The following is a 15,274-nucleotide window of genomic DNA, read 5'->3' as shown; positions in this document are numbered from 1 at the left end:
TCCTCTGTCACCCAGGCTGGAGTGCAACGGTGCAATCTCGACTCACTACAACCTCCACCTCCCGGATTCCAGTGATTCTCCTGTCTCAGCCTCCCAAGTAGCTAGGACTACAGGCACCTACCATCATACCCAGCTAATTTTTGTATTTTTGTAGAGATGGGGGTTTCACTATGTCGGCCAGGCTGGTCTTGAACTCCTGACCTCGGGTGATCTGCCTGCCTCGGCCTCCCAAAGTGCTGGGGAAAACATTTATTAAAAAGAAAAATATGGATTTTAAAAGTACAACAGCTTAAATAAAAAATCAATAGAGAATCTCAACAGTATATTTCAAGTATCAGAATAAATAATATAACAAATTGCACATTAATAGTACTAATGCCTTATGAAGAATGCAGAAGAAAATGAATAAGGAAAAATGAACAGAGCATCAAGGAAGTAAAAGAACAGAAAGGGCAAAAGATCTTCGTTATGGAATTACCAGAATCAGAAGAGAGAGTAAAGGAAAAAGAAATCTGCCCAAATAGATATTCTTAGGAAGGAACACTTCCTAAATTTGATGAAAAATGTTACACATTGAAGAAGTAAAACAAATTTCAAGTACAACAGATACAAAGAAACTCAGAGTAACAGACATTATATGCAATCTGTTGATACCTATGAAAAATAGTTATTATTGACAGCTGCAGGAGAAAAGCAACTCATTGCATGCAGTAATTTTTGTAAGATTAATAGCTGACTTTTCACAAGAAAGTATACAGGCCAGAAAGCAGTGGGAGGTTATATTCAACATGCTAAAACAAAAACAGTCAAACAAGAATAATATATTTAAGGCTAACAGCTGTTTACTATGGTACTAAAAGCACAACTCGTAACATAAAAAATCAATAAATTGCATTTTATTAAAATTGAAAATGCTTGCTTTGTATGAAACAGTTAAGAGAATGAAAAACCAGATTGTGGATTGAGATATGTATGCAAATCACATTTTTAAAGGAGTTGTATTCAGAACATATAAGAACTCTTAAATATCATTAATAATAACTCAGTGCAATAAAATTTGTAAACATTCCTCAATGGATACTTCATTAAGAAGATGTATGAATGGCAAATAAATATATTAAGAGACACTCAATACTTGTGGTCAATATGAATGTGCAAATTAAAACTACAATGACAAAAATCTATACAAATATTACAATGGCTAATAAAAACACAAAACAACACAAAAATTGCCAACAAAATACACTGATAAGAATATGAGCAACTGGAGATGTTAGACATTTTTCATGGCAGCAAAAAATGTTAAAGCAGTTCTGGAATAAGTTATTTTTCTACTGCTTTTAAATTTAAAATTACATTTACCATAAGACCTGCAAGTTACACTGCTGACTACTTGTGCAAGTAAAATAAAACTTGTATTTATACACATATCTGTGTGCAACTGTGCATGGTACAATTATTTGTAATGTCCAACAAGTTGAAAAAAAGATTGTCCATCACCTGACTTGTACCCAACTCAGTAATAAAAACACTGACGCAATTGAGTCTTGTTGCTTTTTCTTGCTTTCTCTCTCCCCGTTTCTCTCTCTCTTTTTTTTTCAATCACTCTCACTCATCACAGTGTTAGGAAATGACACTGTGTGAAAAATAAAGGGAAAATGAAAGACATGTAAGTTAAAATAAATAGTAATAGCAAAACAAAATGAAATAAATCAGAGAGTACAAGTTTCTGTGTGCTATGTACAACCTCTTATAAATTGGTGGCTTATAAAGGATTCAAATGCTTTTCAAAGAATGAGTACTTCTTCAGCCAATGAAGAAAAAAAATGAGCTTTTATATTTAAGACAGAAAATATGTTGTCAGCAGGTTGGGATCTGAGTAGTAGAAGGGGATTTGGAAAGGCCTAAAAAGAAGGCTTGAAAATGAGGAGGGGGAATGATAAATAATAACTTGTAAACTGATATAAGCATCAAGAAAGAAAAAGGTTCTGTAAAAATTAATACTCTGTAGCAGAGAATAAAAACATAGCCACACTGAAAACCTGGTTTTCATTTTCGTCAGGCAACTTCACAAAAATAGATAGAAATGCCAGGATAAAATATCCCGGGAAAAAATAAAAACAAGAAAAGGTGTTTTTCCAGGACCTTTAGTTCCTAGGAGTTGCCTCTGCAAATTTACATAAGATGATTCCATGAGATAGTCCAGCAAGGTGGGGGAGGTGTGTGAACAGCACAGATGTACTCCATGGAAAACAGCTCTCTGCATGCAACTAATCTTCCCTCAAGTGCACCCATAGTTATATTACATGTGCTGCATATGTCATGCGTTACACTACTCGTAGAGGTTTCAATCATATGTGATTACCATATGTGATTGCTACTCTCTCGAGTAAGGTACCACAGACAGCATGTCTAAGGATGGAAGTCCTGCTTAAACACCCATTCATGTACCTTTTTAAAAGCTACTCAATGTTTTCAGGCTGTGAGTGGCTACCAGTATTGGTTCAAAGTACCTCTACAGTGAACACTCCACTGTTTTTTTCCTCATCCATTCTTCCCTGAAATGTTATCCACTCGTGTGTTGAAGTTTTCACATGGTAGTTTTCAGAACTGAGGAGCAATAAGCCTCTTTTTTGTTTGGTTGTTTGTTTGTTTGTTTGAGATGAAGTCTCACTCTGTTGCCCAGGCTCGAGTGTGGTGGTGCAATCTTGGCCCACAGCAACTTCCACTTCCCAGGTTCAAGCAATTCTCCTGCCTCAGCCTCCCGAGTGGCTGGGATTACAGGCACCCACCACCACACCCAGCTAATTTTTGTATTTTTAGTAGAGACTAGGTTTCACTATGTTGGCTAGGCTGGTTTCGAACTCCTGACCTCAAGTGATCCACCCGCCTTGGCCTCCCAAAGTGCTGGAATCATTAAGCCTTTCTCTTATGTTCTCTTGCATATATAAGAGGTACCCCTGAGTGTCTTGTCCTGATTTTTTTTCCATTATTATATATAAAGCATTAACAAATCATTTGTCTTCTTTAGATCCAATAATTAAGCAGTAAATATACTCCATCTCACCACTCTTGCCTTGTCACCCAAAGATCTGAGTCCTTTTATCCGAGTTATGTTCCTCAATTTCTGAATCACAGAATGAGCAGATAAAAAAGACCAGATTGGCTGGGCGCGGTGGCTCACGCCTGTAATCCCAGCACTTTGGGAGGCCGAGGCGGGTGGATCATGAAGTCAGGAGATCAAGACCATACTGGCTAACATGGTGAAACCCCATCTCTACATACAAAAAAATTAGTGTGGTGGCGGGCGCCTGTAGTCCCAGCTGCTGGGGAGGCTGAGGCAGGAGAATGGTGTGAATCCAGGAGGCGGAGTTTGCAGTGAGCCGAGATCATGCCACTGCACTCCAGCCTGGGTGACAGAGTAACACTCCGTCTCAAAAAAAAAAAAAAAAAAAAACCAGATCAACTAAGTAAATAACAAGATAATAATCAGTATAATCAGTAGGTTCAGTAGGTAGTGGAATGGAAAGAGTAAAAATTCATTTTTCTTTCCAGACTCAGGAATTGAAAAAGCTCATTTTACATACCAGGAGTGATCAACGAGACAGAAAATGGTCTTGGTATCTTGGGATGTTCTTATATTTCTTTTTGTTCCTGTTATGTTCCTGAGTTTTCTGAGCATTTTCCTGGAACAAGATAGTTTACAGTTGTTTTTTTGTTTGTTTGTTTGTTTGTTTTTTTACCCTTTTCCATTGAGTAACTTAGCATGAGAAGGGCCTCAGAAAGGTGAAACGCCAGAGTCATACTAAAATATGCCTAATGGAAATAGCATCAGGAAAGGAGAGAGAAAACCAGAAAAAAATAGTGTTGAAAGATATAATGCTAAAAACTTCAACTTTCATAAAAACATAAATTTATACATCAGAAAAGTGAGATAAACATGAAGATATCCAGAGTTAAAGACATTGTATTCAATCTGTTAATGGAGAGAGAGACAGAGAGAGAAAGAGAATGTGTACAAGAAAGAATACCTTTACAGCTGCAAGAGAAAGGGAGCATATGTCATACAAGTGATTCTTCCAAGATTTAACACTGACTTTTTTTGAGAAACCATGGAAGCTAGAATCAGTTGTAGAACATATTCAAAATGCTGAAAGAAAAACATAGTTAACCATGAATCTCACGTCTAAGGCTAAAAGTTGTTAGATGCAGCATTAAAAGCATAACACATAAATTGAAAAACTGATAAGTTGTACTTTATCAAAATTGAAAACATTTGCTCTGCACAAAATACTGTTGAAAATAAAAAAAAAACAGATTGAGAGATAATATATGTAAATCATAATTCTGGCCAAGAAATTGTATGCAGTATACCTATATATCTCTATCTACATGTATATAGTAAACCTCAAAAATAAGTGAACAACTCAATAAAGGTGAGAAAAATCCCAAAGGCACTTCATCAAAGAAGATACATGAACGATAAGTAAGTACATGTACAGGTGCTCAACATTTTCAGTCGATAAGGTGATGCAAATTAAAACCACAACTGACAAGGGAACTATACACATATTAAAACTGCTAATAAAAAACAAAACAAAAGCTTCTCAATACAAAATGCTGACGAGGAGTTGGGTAACTGGATCACTAATACATTGCTTAAAGCAGCACAAAATGGTAAAACCATTCTGAAAATTATTTTTTAATTAATTAGAAATTTAAACTTACACTTGCCACATGACCTTCAAATCCTACTAGCAGCAATTTACACAAGGAAAATGAAACTTGTGTTCATATATACATCTGTATGCAAATATAAAAAGTAGCTTTATTTATAGCCATGAATAACTGGAATAAAACCTAGATGTCCACCTGTGACTTCTACCCTACTTGATTTAAAAAAAAAAAAAAAAAAAAAAGATTATTCTTGTTCTTGATCTTACCCTAATTCTGACTCTCATTCTCTCCTTTCCCCATTTTCTGCTTCCATCCACCCTCCCTCATCACTGAATGAGAAAGAAATACCATAAAGGAAGTAAATTAAAAACTAGAGATACAAAAATGTTTTTAAATGCAAAAAAAAATCAAACAATAAAAATTTCTCAGTATAATTCACAACTCCTGATATATTAGTTACTAATAATAGATTAAAATATATTTACAAAAGAACGAATATGTACTTTATTAGCACATGAAGAAACAGAACATTTTATATCTGAGATAGAAAATATTTTGTTTTTCTGAAGGTTAAGTGTTTAAGAAGCAGGAGGGAATTTTGGAAGGCTTAAGAAGACTTGAATGAGAAAGGAAGCTGACAGTTAACAGATTGGGATGTTGGAGTAGGAAATAGTTTCTGCAAAATGAATAACACTCTTAAGGCAGAAAGAAACTACATAATGGCAAGATAAACCTTGATTCAATCAGGCAACATTATAGAAATGGAAATCAATCTCAGAAGAATTCAATGGGAGGCTTTTTGCGAGGACCTTAAATTCCTAGATCACGCCTCTGATCAGGCACCTGAGAGAGTTTTCTGAGGTAGTCCAGCATGGAAGTGGAGGGTTTGCGAGGGGAAAATACCTGCACTGTAAGGAAAGCATCCCTCTGCATGCAACTAAATGCCTCTAACACACACACAGTGTCGTCATGTATGTTGCATGTGTCATGCATTACTCTACCCACAGACATACCAATCATTTTTAACTATACATGATTGCCACTGCCTGCAGTAGGGTACCACACACAGCATGTCTGAGGATGGCAGTTTTGCTTTAATACCCACCCATTCACCTTTGAAACAACCATTCAGTATTTACAAGCTGTGAGTGGCCATTGGAATTTGGACAAAGGACTTCTATAGCATCCAATCCACTATCTTTCCTTATATTTCCCGCTTTGAGTGCCGTCCACTCCCATGCTGCAGCTTTCACCTGACAGTTTTCAGAACTGAGAAATAGTAAACATTTCTGCTAGGTTCTGTTACCCACAGAAGAAATATCCTTGCATGTCTTATCCTGTCCCTTTTCACATTGCTACTTGCAAAGCATTTACTACCAGTTTGCATTCTTTAAATCCATTAATTAAGTAGTAAATAATCCTCCATCTCATCAATCTCATATCAGGTGTGTCCCCACCTAAATTTCATCTTGTAGCTCCCATGATTCCCAGGTGTTGTGGGAGGGACCCAGTGGAAGATGATTGAATCATGGGGGCAGGTCTTTCCTGTGCTGTTCTCATAATAGTGACTAAGTCTCATGAGATCTGATGGTTTTAAATATGGGAGTTTTCCTGCACAAGCTCTTTATCTTTCCTTGTAACCATCCACGTAAGATGTAACATGCTCCTCCTTGCCTTCTAACATGATTGTGAGGCTTCCCCACCCACATGGAACTGTGAGCTCTCCATTAAACCTCTTTCCTTTGTAAATTGCCCAGTGTTGGATATGTCTTTATCAGCAATGTGAAAACGGACTAATACAGTAAATTCGTACCAGCAGAGTGGGACACAGCTGGAAAGATACCTGAAAATGTGGAAGCGAGTTTCGAACTGGGTAACAGGCATGGGTTGAAACACTTTGGAGAGCTAAGAAGACAGGAAAATGTGGGAAAGTTTGGGACTCCCTAGAGACTTGTTGAATGGCTTTGCCCAAAATGTTGACAATGATATGGACAATGAAATCCAGGTTGAGGTAGTCTCAGATGGAGATGAGGAACTTGTTGGAAACTGGAGCAAAGGTGACTCTTGTTATGTTTTAGCAAAGAGACTGACAGAATCTTGCACCTGCCCTAGAGATCTGTGGAACTTTGAACTTGAGAGAGATGATTTAGGGTATCTGGCAGAAGAAATTTCTAAGCAGCAAAGCATTCAAGAGGTAACTTGCATACAGTTAAAGGCATTCCATTTTATAAGGGAGGCAGAGCATAAAAGTTTGGAAAATTTGCAGCCAGACAATGCAATAGAAAAGGAAAACCCACTTTCTGAGGAAAATCCAAGCCATCTGCAGATAATTGCATAAGTAATGAGGAGCCAAATGTTAATCCCCAAGACAATGGGGGAAGTATCTCCATGGCATGTCAGAGGTCTTTGTGGCAGCCCCTCCCATCACAGGCCTGGAGGCCTAAGGGGAAAAAGTGGTTTTGTGGGCCAGGCCCAGGGTTCCTATGCTATGTGCAGTCCAGCAACTTGGTGCCCTGCATCCCATCCACTCCAACCGTGGCAAAAAGGGGTCAAGGTATGGATCAGGCCGTGGCTTTGGAGGGTGCAAGCCCCAAGCCTTGGCAGCTTCCATAAGCTGTTGAGCCTGTGGGTTCACAGAAGTCAAGAATTGAGGTTTGGGAAACTCCACCTAGATTTCAGAGGATGAATAGAAATGCCTGGATCTACAGGCAGAAGTTTGCTGCAGAGGCAGGCCTCTCACAGAGAACCTCTGCTATGGCAGTGCAGAAGAGAAATGTGGGATCACAGCCCTGACACAGAGTCCCTACTGAGAACTGCCTAGTAGAGCTATGAGAGGAAGGCCACCATCCTCCAGACCCCAGAATGGTAGATTCACTGACAGCTTGCACTGTGTCCCTGGAAAAGTGACAGACACTCAACACTGGCCCATGAAGACAACCAAGAAGGAGGCTGTACCCTGCAAAGCCATAGGGGTGGAGCTGCCCAAGGCTGTGGAAACCCACCTCTTGCATCAGCATGACCTAGATGTGAGAAATGGAGTCAAAGAAGATCATTTGGGAGCTTTAAGATTTGACTGCCCCTCTGGATTTTGGACTTGCATGGAGCCTGTAACCCCTTTGTTTTGGCCAATTTCTTCCATTGGAATTGGTTGTATTTTTCCAATGCCTGTACCCCCAATATATCTAGGAAGTAACTAACCTGCTTTTGATTTTACAGGCTCATAGGTTGAAGGGACTTGCCTTGTCTCAGACAAAACCTTGGATTGTGGACTTTTTAGTTAATGCTGAAATGAGTTAAGACTTTGGGGGACTGTTGGGAAGGAATGATTGTGTTTTGAAATATGATAACATGAGATTTGGGAGGGGCTGGGGTGGAATGACATGGTTTGGCTCTGTGTCCCCAACCAGATCTCATCTTGAAGCTCCCCTGATTCCCATGTGTTGTGGGAAGGACCCAGTGGAAGACTGAATCATGGGGGCGGGTCTTCCCTGTGCTGTTCTTGTGATTGTGACTAAGTTTCACAAGATTTGATGGTTTTAAAAATGGGAGTTTTCAGCCAGGCATGGTGGCTCATGCCTGTAATTCCAGCACTTTGGGAGGCCAAGGTGGGCAGATCATGAGGTCAGGAGATCGAGACCATCCTGCCTAACACAGTGAAACACTGTCTCTACTAAAAATACAAAAAAATTAGCCAGACGTGGTGGAGGGTGCCTGTAGTCCCAGCTACTCAGGAGGCTGAGGAAGGAGAATGGCGTGAACCCAGGAGGTGGAGCTTGCAGTGAGCCGAGATCGTGCCACTGCACTCCAGCCTGGGTGACAGAGCGAGACTCTGTCTCAAAAAAAAAAAAAAAAAAGGAGTTTTCTAGTGCAAGCTCTCTCTCTTGGCCTGCTGCCATCCACGTAAGATGTGACTTGCTCCTCCTTGCCTTCTAACATGATTGTGAGGTTCCCCCAGCCACTGTGAGTTCTGTGGAACTGTTTAATGGAACTGTGAGTTCTCCATTAAACCCCTTTCCTTTGTAAATTGCTTAGTCTTGGGTATGTCTTTATCAGCAGTGTGAAAACTGACTAATACACCATACTTGTCACCTGAAGATATGAGTCCCTCTAAGTCTTGAGTTATGCACCTCAACTCCTGAGATACAGAATAAACAAGAAAAACACACATGATCCTAGAATTAAAGAATAGGAGAATAATCAGTGAATGATAAGATAAAGAGAGCAGAAATTTCCTTTCTTCCTCAGTCAGTAATATATAAAAAGCCCATTTTACTTATCAGGAGTAATCTACAAGATTAAAACTATACCTGTTGCCTAAGGATGCCCTCAAATTCTTTCCTAGGTTTTCAGGGTCTTTTCTTGGAACGAGTTTGTTTTGAGCATGCTGTTGTATTTTTCCATTCTGAGATATACTATATAGCATATGCATCTCCCTGGAAAAACTGAACCTGGTACATCAAGCTACAGGTATACAAATATGGTGAATGAATGCCAGAGGATGAGGACTGAGGAGTTTAGGTGACTGTGGCCTACAAAAGGAATTTCCTCTGTAGCACCCAATAATTGCTATGGTATATTCATGGAAGTTATAGGCCTTTGGCATTTCTCAGCCATCCCACACACCCAGCTTAATGGCTTGGAGACAAAACACCATGTCTATATGGTAAGAAGTCAGGGGCACTGTTCCAATGCTCAGACCACTATTCTAGAGTGTACTGCAGATGAAGCATATGAAAACATGGTCTACAACCACTGATAAGCAACATGCTCATAAAGCAGAAATGTCACTGTGAGGGAAGCAAGCCACTGCCCTTAATGCCAGCTCCAGCTCAGTGGTTCTAACATTTTGCCTAGTGTGAGATGCTGGCCTAATATAGAATATTAAAGCTCTCCCTAAAGTAGGGGTCCCCAACCCCCAGGTTGTGGACCAGTACCAGTCCATGACCTGTTAGGAACCAGGCCACACAGCAGGAGGTGAGTGATGGGCAAGCAAGCCAGCATTACTGCCTGAGCTCTACCTACTGTTAGTTCAGTGATAGCATTAGATTCTCATAGAAGCAAGGACCCTATTGTGAACTGCCCATGTGAAAGATCTAGATTGCATGCTGCTTATGAGAATCTAATGCCTGATGATCTGAGATGAAACAGTTTCATCCCAAAACCATCCCCTCCAACCTGGTCTGTGGAAAAACTGTCTTCCACGAAACCAGTCCCTGGTGCCAGGAAGGTTGGGGACCACTGCCCTAAAGAATCTGACTTTATTTGTAACAGAGCATGGGAAAGGTCAATCCTAATGCATTCTCAAAAGCAATGTAGATTTTGGTGATTAGTAAATAAGATGATGCTCCCTGAGAGCAAGAAACCAGAGTGAACCAGGGAAAGAGCTAAATAATGAAAGCCCTCTTGCTATCCGCAAAAACCTTAAAAACGTTTCTCAAAAACTACCTATGGAAAGGCATCTAAATCATTTGAATAAAACTCTGAAACAATTTTTGTCCATAGCATTTAAGAAATATATAATAATTATCTAAAATTAGGGAGCCTAAGGGCTGTGTGTAATAAACTCAAAGGCAGACAGCTTGACAAAGAGAGCAGGAACAAAAACATTCAAAAAGAATCCCAATAAAACTGCTGCCTTTGGCTGGGAATGGTGGCTCTCACCTATAATCCCAGTACATTGAGAGACTGAGGTGGGAGGATTGCTTGAGGCTAGGAGTTCAAGACAAGCCTGGGCAACACAGTGAGGCCCCATCTCTACAAAACAAATACACACAAAAAAGCAAACGAAAAACCCCTGCTGTCTTCTTAGAATGACTAAGTGCATATTGAAGGCTATGCCCTATGAAGAACAACATAAGAGGCTTCATACTGCAGACAAATCTTTACTAGTATAGTATTTTAAATTTAATATGCAATTAAACAAAAGACAAAAACAAAACAATCTCTGGAAGGGGAGAACATTATCTGGAATTGCTTCAGTAAATTATCTAAAATGTCTAGCTTTCAATAAAATTTCTAAGACATGAAAAGAAAAGGAAAATGTATCCAATACACAGGAGAAAAACAGACACTAGAATCCAAAGCATTCCTGTGAGAAGGTCCAAATATCACTGTCATGGATAAATACGCTAAAGCAAGTATAAATACTTACAAAGAAATAAACCATTATTTGAGAAGCAATAGAAGTTATTGTGACAATGTCTCATCAGACACACATATCAAAAAAGAGGTAGAAATGTTTTAAATAGAATATTCTGGAGTTTAAAAGCATAACATCTGAAATGAAAAATTCAACAAAGAGGTTCAACAGTAGATTTGAACTAGCAGAAGACAGACTAGAAAACAGATTGATAATGATTATTGTTTACAAAGAATACACAGTAAAGTGAATAAGAGTAAAAAGCAGAGCATTAGATAAAAGTGGAACAGGAGAAGACACAATAAAATATGTATTGAGAGTAACAGAAGGAGAGAGAAAAGGAAAAAGAGCAGTGAAAAATCTTCAAAATAATGGTTAAAAATGTCCCAAATGTAGTAAAAAGCAATAACCTACGCATCAAAGACATGCAACAAATTCAAAGTAGAATAAATGTAAGGAGGTCCAAATGGACAGATATTATATTTAATCTGTAGGTGATGATAAAAGGGAATTTTGAAAGCTATAACAGAAAAACAGTTCATTGCATAAAATAAATCCTCACTAAGATTAACAATGAACATTTCATCAGAAACCATGGAGGCCAGAAGACAGTAAGATGACATATTCAAAGTGCCAAAAAAATAATATGTCAACCAAGATTCTTATATCTAAGACTAAAAGCTCTTAGCTGGGACATTAAAAGCACAATTCAGAAAGGAAAAAGAATTACCAATTACAATATATCAAAATAAACATAACCTTTGTTCTGTGTAGCACAATACTAATAAGAGTGAAAAACAAAGACAACCTGTGAAAATATATGCAATTGACATTTCTGTAAAATGATTGAAAGTATGAATATACTTTCAATATTCAAGAGAAAAATTTGCGTTTACAATACCAGCCATCATTAATGAAAGGCCAGCTCAGAGGCATGTCCCCTCCATCAACAGGTGTTAACCCTAGAGGACTAGAACCTAATCAGTTATGGCAAACAGATGTTATGCACATCCCTGAATTTGGAAAACTAAAATATGTACATATATACATTGATACCAATTCCCACCTAATTAGCACTCATGCTCTTCCCAGAGAGTTTGCCCAGTATGTCATTAAACGTCTTCTCTTAACTTTTGCATTTATGGGGTGGCCCACAAAAATTAAAACTTACAATGGTCCGGCTTACACCAGCTCCCAGTTTCACCAATTTTGTCACACACGGAATGTCCAACATTCCATAGGCATCCTGTACAAACCCCAAGGACAAGCCACAGAACATGCCCATTCCACCCTTAAAAATATGCTCAGTAAACAAAAAAGGGGGGATATGAGTAAGGATGCTGCAACACTACTAGCACAAGTCTTATTTACTCTTAATTTTTTTAATTTAGATGATAAATTTCAATCAACCATAGAAAAGTAGTTTGCAAAAGCCCCTCAAGGCACAAAACCGGTGGTGTTATGGAAAGATGCTAATAGTAATGTATGGTGTGGTCCAAATTATCTGCTAACCTGGGGAAGAGAATATGCTTGTGTTCACGCCCCACTCAAGTCCTCTTTGGATTCCAGTGTGACAGACACATCAAACCATACCATGGCGTGGCTAAGGCCCAACCCGGTATCAAAAATAAAGGAAATGACACTGCAGGACCTGCAGCCCCAGATGATGTGGCTTCCTCCAATGACACAGGCCCTGGACATTACCTGGGGGATGCTGAAGAAGACAACTCAGGAGGCCGAGTGAATCCTTCTCCGGACACAGACACCATTCACTCCAGATAATCTATTCCTTGCTATGCTCGCTGTTGTACATTGCAACTCTCATAGGGTATTAACCTTTCTTATTCTCTCACTTTGCCTGCAACCCATACCTGCTACACTCTATTGGGCCCATCTTCTAGATTCGCCTTTCTTCCAACCTGTTACCTTGGCAGACACCCCCTTCCCATCCTCTAATAACGTAACCGCTTGGCTGGGAGGGGTTAACATACCCCCAGTGGGGTTCCTTAGTAACGGCACACATTGAACTGAGGTGCCAAGTAACACTACATATCTCTCCTTGATTAGAAAAGAATAATACTGACTATACTCATGTTTGACTTATGTTATTTACTGATTCTAGGATGCAAAGCCAGAACACGAGCTGTAACCGCTGTGCCTGTCAAACCTGTCGCTGCACACATCTGTACTATTCAATCAACAAAACCTGATGCTAAAAACAGAAAGGGGGGAGATGTGGGAGATTGGTTAGAGTGGTAGGAGAAGGTATAGGGAAAGGAGGAGGCCTTCTGAAAGGTCGGAAGGCTCTGGATAGCTTCGGGGATGAATAAGCTGAAGGCAGCTGTTCTCTTAACCTGAGGCAGAGGGCAAGGGGTAGGTACGAGGAAGTGTAGGGGAATTTGGTGTAAACAGGCTTGTTTACTTACATTGTCTGGAAACCGACCTTTGACCATCAGCACAGGAGACTGCTTCCTGAAAGGGGAAATAATAATGTTAATTACCCACAGATTGTGTTGGCTGGGGCTTTCACTATTTTGTCTGTACTGAATAAAAGCAAGCAGCTCCAGCTGTTCGAGACTGCTCACTCTTCAGCCAGTAGTGCTAGGCATTCCCCTAATTGCTCTTACACTGCATGCCTGTGTCTGACTACTCCTTTCATCCGTCACTTGGCCACGGTCTGCAGGACAGACTCGGCAGGTAAGGGTTATAAAAAAAAAAAAATGATCATACTAAAAGGCTTTTTTTCCCATTTTAGTCTTGCAATTTTGTAAAGAAGGATATGAAGCCCATAAGAATTCAGTGAAACACTTTTTCCCAAGACATTTATTTCCTATGTCTTGTCTTCAGAAGTTTATGTAGAAACTCCCGAGCTAGGTTAGTACTGAGGAGGGTTTCAGATGGACTATCTATGCTCTACGAAAAGCATGCCTCAGCATGCAACTAAATACCTGCAATATCATTTCATATGTAGTACATGTCATGTGTTACTCCACTCTTAGAGGTTTCAATCACACTTAATTATATGTGATTGCCACTCTCCGGAGTAGGATACCACACACACACAGCATTCCTGAAAATGGGAGCACAGCCTAAATATTCAATCACATACTTTTCAAACAACCCCTCAAATGTTTTCAGTCTGTAAGTGGCCATTGGCATTTATTTAAATGATCCCTGAAGAACCTACACCATTTTTTATTCACTTATTCCCCCTTGAGTGTTGTCCACTCATGGTTTGGAGTTTTCACATGGCAGTTTTCAGGACCAAGAACCTTCCTGCTAGGCTCTCCTGCTAATGGGAAAAATATCATTGGATGCCTTATTCTATTTCTTTTCCCATTGTTTTATATAAAACATTAACAAGTAAATTGCGTTCCCCAGATTTAGTAGCTACCCAGACATTACACTTATCTCACCAATCTGTGCCTATCATCCAAAGATCTGAGTTCTTCTACCTGAGTGCCTTACTACAACTCCTCACTACAGAATAAGCAAGGATATCACACAGGATCCTGGAAGCAAAGAAGAGAGAATAATCAGTGGGTGATGAGATGGAGAGAGTAGAATTTCTTTTATCCTCATCAAACTTTGAAGTGAGAAAAAAATCTCATTTTACTTACCAGGAGTGATCTACAAAACAGAAATTGTGCTAGGCACCCAGACACTCCTAGAGATTTTTCAGTGTCTGGGTTTTCTTAGAGCAAGGTTCTTTTTAGCATGTGTTTGCATTTTTCCAATCTGAGACACATGCTACTAGGTGACTATGTTTCCCTGCAAAACTAAAATTAGCACACCAAAAAATATGGACACAATTTTGGTGACTGGATTTCAGAGACTGAGAACTGAGAATTTAAGGTGACTGTGGCTTACAAAATTACCTGTTCCCCTATCTCCTAATCAAGAGCAACAATATACTTGTGGGTTTAAGAAACCTCCAGAATTTCTCATCCACTCCACAAACCCAGTTTAGTGTTTCAGAGGCTAAATACTAGGCATGTGAGGTTAGAGGTCAGAGGCCTGCTACTATAGCCATTCCTCATCACAGGGTTTAGGCTCTATACCAGGTGCAGCTGGCTGAGAGTATTAAGTACGTAATATTCCTCATCTCAGCTCAATCATCAGGGGGAGCTTCCACGTTGGGAGAGGCAAACCAGAAAACCAGAATCCACTGCTATTACTCATCACCCTGGTTGTAAAGCAGTGGTATCAGTGTACAAGAAGCAGGACACTGCTTTATTCTCAGCTTGGGGCAATTGCTCAGGGATTTGTCCATTGAGAGAGACTAGCCCTAAGAGAACAAAGCTTTAAAGGTTTCCTCCTCAAAAAAGAAAATGACTTCAGTTCTAACGGAAGATGGGAAAGGTCTCACAAATAATGTAGATTGTGGTGCCAAGTAATTAAGATAGAACTGGAATCAGGAAACAGACAGTTAATAAGAGCCTTTCTGGTAGAACAGCC

General features: G+C 39.5%; 1 long non-coding RNA gene across 1 annotated transcript in view; it reads right to left on the bottom strand.

The window, feature by feature from the left end:
• Positions 1 to 350: 350 nt before the first annotated feature.
• LOC105485072 (uncharacterized) overlaps positions 351 to 15,274 on the bottom strand; it is a 65,930-nt gene continuing 51,006 nt past the window's right edge. Inside the window, exons 4-6 of the long non-coding RNA XR_989332.2 lie at positions 13,243 to 13,288; positions 3,588 to 3,686; positions 351 to 1,636 (exon numbers count right to left, since the gene is read on the bottom strand). This is a non-coding gene — a long non-coding RNA (uncharacterized lncRNA). The remainder of the gene's footprint in view (positions 1,637 to 3,587; positions 3,687 to 13,242; positions 13,289 to 15,274) is intronic.

This window comes from Macaca nemestrina, chromosome X (assembly GCF_043159975.1).
Source record: "Macaca nemestrina isolate mMacNem1 chromosome X, mMacNem.hap1, whole genome shotgun sequence".
Lineage (NCBI taxonomy): Eukaryota > Metazoa > Chordata > Mammalia > Primates > Cercopithecidae > Macaca > Macaca nemestrina.
Note: the sequence above shows the minus strand (reverse complement) of the source record. Positions and strands in the feature narration are given on the sequence as shown.